This window comes from Delphinus delphis, chromosome 1 (assembly GCF_949987515.2).
Source record: "Delphinus delphis chromosome 1, mDelDel1.2, whole genome shotgun sequence".
Lineage (NCBI taxonomy): Eukaryota > Metazoa > Chordata > Mammalia > Artiodactyla > Delphinidae > Delphinus > Delphinus delphis.
Window position 1 is genome coordinate 106,180,163 of NC_082683.1, and position 8,356 is coordinate 106,188,518.

General features: G+C 40.0%; 1 pseudogene; it reads left to right on the forward strand.

The window, feature by feature from the left end:
* Window positions 1-351: 351 nt before the first annotated feature.
* On the forward strand, window positions 352-1,300 carry LOC132424292 (olfactory receptor 5V1-like; annotated as a pseudogene).
* The last annotated feature ends 7,056 nt before the right edge of the window (window positions 1,301-8,356 follow it).

An 8,356-nucleotide genomic window follows, 5' to 3' on the forward strand; every position in this document is an offset into this window, starting at 1 on the left:
GGGCAATGATAGGAGGTAGATATTACCAAGGTAGTGAGAAATGAGTTCATACTAATGAAGGGGTTGGTGGCTTGTTGCTGGTTTTAACCAAGTCTGCATTTATTTTCACACACCAGTAGCCATGCAAATTTGTGGGTGGTCCCTGGGCCTGAGCTGGTTAGATCTGCTGAGTGAGAAGTTCTGGTCTCTCTGAAGACACTTCTGCACACCTCCTTCCACAGTCCAAACTGTCTATATCCAACACTATTTTACATGGCCCTATAAGTTTACAAGACCATTTGGGGTGCTCCTTGTACGTTCTCATTATGGCTTCTTTTTTCTCATTATTTTGTAGCTGTGACGCCCCTTGAAATGAACAGTCAAACAGATGTCGCTGAATTCATCTTCTTGGGATTTTCCCACCATCCCAACCTACAGGGCTTGTTCTTTCTGGTCTTCCTGGTCATTTACCTGACAACTCTTCAGGAACACACTCATAATAATGGCCACAAGAGTCAGTCCTGCCCTCCACAACCCAATGTATTATTTCCTCAGCAACCTGAGTTTCTTGGACACCTGCTACACATCTACCACTATTCCAGTCATGTTGGTGAACTTATTCCAGGAGAAGAAGACCATCTCCTGTGAGGACTGTTATTCCTAGATTTTCTTCCTTGTGACATGTGCTGGCACTGAGGGTGTTTTATTGGCAACTACGACTCCTAACTGCTATGTAGCCATCTGCCACCCTCTTCAATATCCAGTCCTCATGAATGTGAAGGTCTGTGTTTGTTTGGCAACTGGGTCCTGGCTATGTGGGCTGGTGAATTCTGTGACATACACAGTGCTGGCAGCTACACTCATTCTGTGTGGGCCTAACAAGATCAGCCACTTTCTTTGTGATATCCCATTGCTCCTGAAGCTCTCCTGCTCAGACATCTCTCTCGGTGAGTCTGTGCTCCATGTGGCCAGTGCAACCATTGGCCTGAACCCCTACCTGTTTACTGCAGTGTCCTACATACTTATCATCTCTGCCATCCTTCGGATTTCCTCTGCTCAGGGCAGGAGCAAGGCCTTCTCTATCTGTGCACCCCACCTCACTATGGTGGTGGTCTTTTATGGAATGGCCAACTTCAACTACGACAGACCTGGAGTAGGCTACTCCCTGGATATGGATATCCTGGTCTCTGTGCTCTTCTGTGTTATAAACCCCATGTTAAACCCCATTATCTACATGTTAAATCCCTTGTTTGAGAAAAAAGGAGGTCAAATGTGCCCTGTGGAAACTGGTTGGAGGGTGTGTGTTCCCTGGCAATATTAGTGTCTAGCTCACTGGTCTTCAAACTGAGGTATGCAGCCACCTGAAAAAATTTCCAAAGTATTTGTAATATACATAGTTTTAGAAAGCCTATATCCAGATCCTCAGTTCCGATATATACACCAGTTCCTAAAATTTATCTTCCCAAGAACTCCTTTCTCTCCTCTCTTTCCACAAATACTGTTTTCCCACTGTACAACAAAGGCAGTAAGGAAAATTCAAACAGAATTGGGTAGAAAGGGAAAGGAAGTGATGAGGTTGAGACCTGTGCTTCTGGGAGGAGACTCAGAGGAAAAGGGAGAATGCACAGGTGGAGTTCTTCCCTGAGGAGTAGTGTGAGCCACATACTGGGCACTTCACCCCTGGGGTTGACACAGGGAAGATGAGTCGCCCTGGATGCTTGGAGGGCCAGTGGTACTAACAGGAGGGCTGGGAGTCCAGGGAAGCCTGGACTCTGCTTGTGAGGAGCATGCACATGCTTGCTTGGTCCTGAAGCAGGGCAGAGAGAGGATTGAAAATTGTATAGGTGACTAGCTGGTTTCCCATTACTGCTCTGGTGTGTGCCCCAGCCTAAGCTGAGCACACATTTCAGCCCCACATGGGAGACTGGTTTTGAGAAACAGAGGTGGCTCTGACCCAAAGTGGTGCCTGAGCAGGGCAGCAGCAACGATTACTGACACTTAGGCAGCACATCAGAAGCAGCTCCAATCTCTATCTTCAGATAGACTGCCACAGCCCATACTGCAACCCATGCTGGGAGCCCGCATGGGTCCTGCCTACCCTGTGGCTTCAACTCGATCCTCAGGACTTCTACTCCAGCAACTTGGAACCCATCCCCACGTGCAATAGGGTGGTTATGGTCACTGCACAGAGAGGAAGTGCTGGCTCACATCTGGCTCCATCTCTAGCCCCTCCATCTCCAGCCCCACCTCCTAGCAAGGTGATAGCTGCCAGCACACCCTGAGGAAAGACGTGACTCCTGTTCACATCAAATCCAGCTCTCCCACCAAAGCCACTGGGCTCATGTAGACTGTGTAGTGATGTTCCCACATAAAGACACTCTTTTAAGACCACAATAGGTAACTGTTTCATAGAGAAAGAGAAAGTTACATAAAATAAGAAGACAGAGGAATTTGGTTCAATTGAAAGAGCAAGAGAAAACCCATGAAAAGCAACTAATGAAACAGAAATAAATCATTGACCAGATAAAGAATTCAAAACACTAGTAATAAAAATGCTAACTGAATTACAGAAAAGAATAGATGAAAACAGTGAGAATTTTAAGGAACTAGAAAATATAAAAAAGAACGAGTCAGAACTAAAGAATATAATAATTGAAATGAAAAACACACTAGAAGGAATTAATAGCAGACTAAGTGATACAGAAGAATGCATACCTGATCTGAAAGATAGAATAATGGAAATTGTTCAACCAGAACAGCAAAAAGAAAAACAAATTTAAAAAAATGAAAACAGTTTAAGGGACCTATAGAACAACAAGAAGCAAGCCAATGTGAGCATTATAAACATCCCAGAAGGAGAAGAGAAAGAGAAAGGGGTTGAAAATGTATTTGCTGAAATTTTGGCTGGAAAATTCACAAACCTGAAGGAGGAAAATATCCAGGTGCAGGAAGCACAGAGAGTTCCAAACAAGATGAACCAAAACAGATCCACACCAAAACATCTTAAATAAAATGGCAAAAGTTAAAGAAAGGGTTCTAAAGGCAGTAAGAGAAAAACAAAGACTTGTATAAAAGGAAACACCCATAAGGCTATCAGCTGATTTTTAGACAAAAACTTTGAAGGCCAGAAGGGAGTGATGTCATGTATTCAAAGTGCTGAAAGGGAAAACCCTGTAACCTAGGACACTCTATCTAGCAAGATTATCATTTAGAATAGAAGGAGAGATAAAGAACTTCTCAGACAAGCAAAAACTAAAAAAGTTTATCGATACTAAATCTACCATAAAAGAAAATTTAAAAGGTCTTACCTAAGAGAGAAGAAAAAGCTATACAAGGAAGTAAGAATCTATAGGAAAGAAAAATCCCACTAGTTAAGGTTACAGTAAAGTCTGAGGATCAACCACTTAAATAAGCTACTATGAAGTTTAAAGGCAAAAAATCATAAAATCAACTATTACTACAATAATCAGTTAAGGGTTAAACATGAAGTCTAAAATATAACGTCAAACACACAAATGTGGGGACTGCCCAGGTGGTCCAGTGGTAAAGAATCCACCTTCCAATGCAGGGGACGCAGGTTCGATCCCTGGTCAGGGAACTAAGATCCCACATGCCGCAGGACAACTAAGCCTGCATGCCACAACTATTGAGCCCATGCCCCACAACTAGTGAGCATGCATGCCTCAACTAGAGAGCCCCTGTGCCACAAACTACAGAGCCCATGCTCTCTGGAGCCCATGCACCACAACTAGAAAGAGAAAACCCACACACCACAACTAGAGAGAAGCCCGTGTGCCACAACAAAGATCCTGCATGCTACAATGAAGATTCCAACTAAGACCTGACACAGCCAGAAAAAGAAACCAAAAAAGAAAAAAAAAAAAAAAAAACAAATGTGGGGAGGGGAGTAAAAAATGTAGATCTTCTAGAATGCATTTGAACTTAAAGGACTACCTGTTTAAAACAACTAGATATAGTTATAGGTCAACATATATGAACCCCATCAAAACCACAAATCAAAAACCTACAATAGACACACAAAAACTAGAGAGAAAGGAACACAGCATACTACTAAAGAAAATTATCAAACTACAAGGAAAGAAACAAAAAGAACAGAGAAAAGTACAAAAAGAATTGGAAAACAAGTAGTAAAATAGCAATGAGTACATACCTATCAATAACTACTTTAAATGTCAATGGACTAAATGCTCCAATCACAAGACATAGAATGGCTGATTGGATTAAAAAACAAAATAAGACCCATCTATATATTGCTTACAGGAGACTCACTTCAGAGGTAAAGAGACACACAGACCAAAGATGAGGGGATGGAAAAAGATATTTCATGCAAATGGAAAGGATGAGAAAGTATAGTAATATTCATATTAGCCAAAACAGACTTTAAAACAAAGTTTCAACTAATACAACATTGTTAATCAACTACACTCCAATGTAAAATAAAAAATTTAAAAACTCTAAATTTCTAAACCACTAAAAATTAAATTTTCTGAAATAGAAATAGAAATAAATAAATAATAAAAAGCAAAGTAACAAAAGACAAAGAAGTGCATTGTATAATGATAAAGGGATCAATGCAAGAAGAGGAAATTACACTCATTAACATATATGCACCCCAAACAGGTGCACTAAATATATAAAGCAAATATTAACAAACTTAAAGGGAGAATTTGACAATAATACAATAATAATAGGTACTTTTAACACCCCACTTACATCAATGGACAGATCATACAGACAGAAAATCAATAAGGCATAGTATCTATTAAATGACACAGTAGACTGTTGGACTTAATAGATATCTACAGGACATTCTATCCAAAAATAGAAGAATAACATTCTTTCCAAGTGCTCATGTAATGTTCTCCAAGTCTCAAAAATTTAAGAGGATATAAAGTATACCCATCATTTTTTCCAACCAGAAAGGAAATCAGTACAGGAAGAAAAATGGGAAAATCACAAATATATGGGGACTAAACATGATACTAAAAAACTGGTGGGTCAATGAAGAAATCAAAGAGAAAATAAAAAATAATTTGAGAGAAATGAGAGTGGAAACACAACACTCCAAAATCTATAGAATGCAGCAAAAACAGTCCTAAGAGGGAAGTTTATAGTGATACAGGCCTACCTCAAGAAACAAGAAAAACCTCAAATAAACAACCTAACCTAGCATCTAAAGAATGTTAGAAATCACCTAAAAGGAATTAGGAAAGTAGAAGAAAGAAAGCGCAAAGAGAGCAGAAGGAAGGAAATAAAGATCAGAGATGAAATAAAAGAGATGAAAGAAAGAGAGGGAGAGAAGAAAGAAAAGAAAAGAAAAGAAAAGAAAAGAAAAGAAAGAAAAGAAAAGAAAGAAAGAAAGAAAGAAAGAAAGAAAGAAAGAAAGAAAGAAAGAAAGAAAGAAAGAAAGAAGGAAAGAAGGAAAGAGAGGAAATAAGATGGCAGAGTAGAAGGACGTGCTATCACTCCCTCTTGCTAGAACACCAGAATCACAACTAGCTGCTGGACAATCATCAACAGGAAGACACTGGAACTCACCAAAAAACTGACCTCACATCCAGAGACAAAGGAGAAGCCAAGTGACACGGAAGGAAGGGCACAATCACAGTAAAATCAGATCCCATAACTGCTGGATGGGTGACTCACAGACTGGAGAACACTTAGACCACAGAAGTCCACCCACTAGAGTGAAGGTTCTGAGCCCCACGTCAGGCTTCCCAACCTGGGGGTCTGGCAATGGGAGGAGGAATTCCTAGAGAATCAGAGTTTGAAACCTAGTGGGATTTGATTGCAGGACTTCGACAGGAATGGGGGAAACAGAGGCCCCACTCCTGGAGAGCACACACAAAGTAGTGTGTGCATCGGGACCCAGGGGAAGGAGCAGTGACCCCTGGGGAGGCTGAACCAGACCTACATGCTAGTGTTGGAGGGTCTCCTGCAAAGACAGGGGGTGGCTGTGGCTCACTGAGGGGACAAGGACACTGGCAGAGAAGTTCAGGGAGGTATTCCTTGGCATGAGCCCTCCCAGACTCTGTCATTAGCCCCATGAAAGAGCCCAGGTAGGCTCCAGTGTTGGGTTGTCTCAGGATCAACAACCAACAGGGAGGGAACACAGCCCCACCCATCAACAGTGAAGCATATTAAACTTTTACTGAGCACTGCCCACCAGAGCAACAGTCAGCTCTACCCACCACCAGTCACTCCCATCAGGAAACTTACACAAGCCTCTTAGATAGCCTCATCCACCAGAGGACAGACAGCAGGAGCAAGAAGAACTACAGTCCTGCAGCCTGTGGAACAAAAACCACATTCACAGAAAGATAAACAAGATGAAAAGGCAGAGGGCTATGTACCAGATGAAAGAACAAGATAAAACCCCAGAAAAACAACTAAATGAAGTGGAGATAGGCAACCTTCCAGAAAAAGAATTCAGAATAATGATAGTGAAGATGATCCAGGATCTCGGAAAAAGAATGGAGGCAAAGATCGAGAAGATGCAAGAAATGTTTAACAAAGACCTAGAAGAAATAAACAACAAACAAACAGAGATGAACAATACAATAACTGAAATGAAAACTACACTAGAAGGAATCAATAGCAGCATAACTAAGGCAGAAGAACGGATAAGTGACCTGGAAGACAGAATGGTGGAATTCACTGCTGTGGAACAGAATAAAGAAAGAGTGAAAAGAAATGAAGACAGCCGAAGAGACCTCTGGGACAACATTAAACACAACAACATTCGCATTATAGGGGTCCCAGAAGGAGAAGAGAGAGAGAAAGGAACCGATAAAATATTTGAAGAGATTATAGTTGAAAACTTCCCTAATATGGGAAAGGAAATAGCCACCCAAGTCCAGGAATCACAGCAAGTGCCCTACAGGAGAAACATGCCGAGACACATAGTAATCAAATTGGCAAAAGTTAAAGACAAAGAAAAATTATTGAAAGCAGCAAGGGGAAAATGACAAATAACATACAAGGGAACTCCCACAAGCTTAAGAGCTGATTTCTCAGCAGAAACTCTACAAGCCAGAAGGTAGTGGCATGATATACTTATAGTGATGAAAGGGAAGAACTTACAACCAAGATTACTCTACCTGGCAAGGATCTCATTCAGATTCAATGGAGAAATCAAAAGCTTTACAGACAAGCAAAAGTTAAGAGAATTCAGCACCACCAAACCAGCTCTACAACAAATGCTAAAGGAAATTCTCTAGGTGGGAAACACAAGAGAAGAAAAGGACCTACAAAAACAGAGCCAAAACAATTAAGAAAATGGTCATAGGAACATACATATTAATAATTAGTTTAAACAAGAAAAGGGTTAAATGCTCCAACCAAAAGACACAGGCTTGCTGAATGGATACAAAAACAAGACCCATGTATATGCTGTCTACAAGAGACCCACTTTAGACCTAGGGACACATTCAGACTGAAAGTGAGGGGATGGAAAAAGATATTCCATGCAAATGGAAATCAAAAGAAAGCTGGAGTAGCTATACTCATATCAGATAAAATAGACTTTAAAATAAAGAATGTTACAAGAGACAAGGAAGGACACTACATAATATCAAGGGATCAATCCAAGAAGACGATATAACAATTATAAATATATATACACCCAACATAGGAGCACCACAATACCTAAGGCAATTGCTAACAGCTCTAAAAGAGGAAATCAACAGTAACACAGTAATAGTGGGGGACTTTAACACCTCACTTACACCAATGGACATATCATCCAAAATGAAAATAAATAAGGAAACACAAGCTTTAAATGAAACAATAGACCAGATAGATTTAATTGCTATTTATAGGACATTCCATCCAAAAACAGAAGATTACATTTTCTTCTCAAGTGCACATGGAACATTCTCCAGGATAGATCACATCTTGGGTCACAAATGAAACCTCAGTAAATTTAAGAAAATTGAAATCATATCAAGCATCTTTTCTGATCACAATACTATGAGATTAGAAATGAATTACAGGGAAAATACCATAAAAAACAAAAACACATGGAGGCTAAACAATACATTACTAAATAACCAAGAGATCACTGAAGAAATCAAAGAGGAAATCAAAAAATACCTAGAGACAAATGACAGTGAAAACATGATGATCCAAAACCTATGGGATGCAGCAGAAGCAGTTCTAAGAGGGAAGTTTATAGCTATACAAGCATACCTCAAGAAACAAGAAAAATCTCAAATAAACAATCTAACCGTACACCTAAAGGAACTAGAGAAAGAAGAACAAACAAAACCCAAAGTTAGCAGAAGGAAAGAAATCATAAAGATCAGAGCATAAATAAATGAAATAGAAACAAAGATCAATAAAATTAAAAACTGGG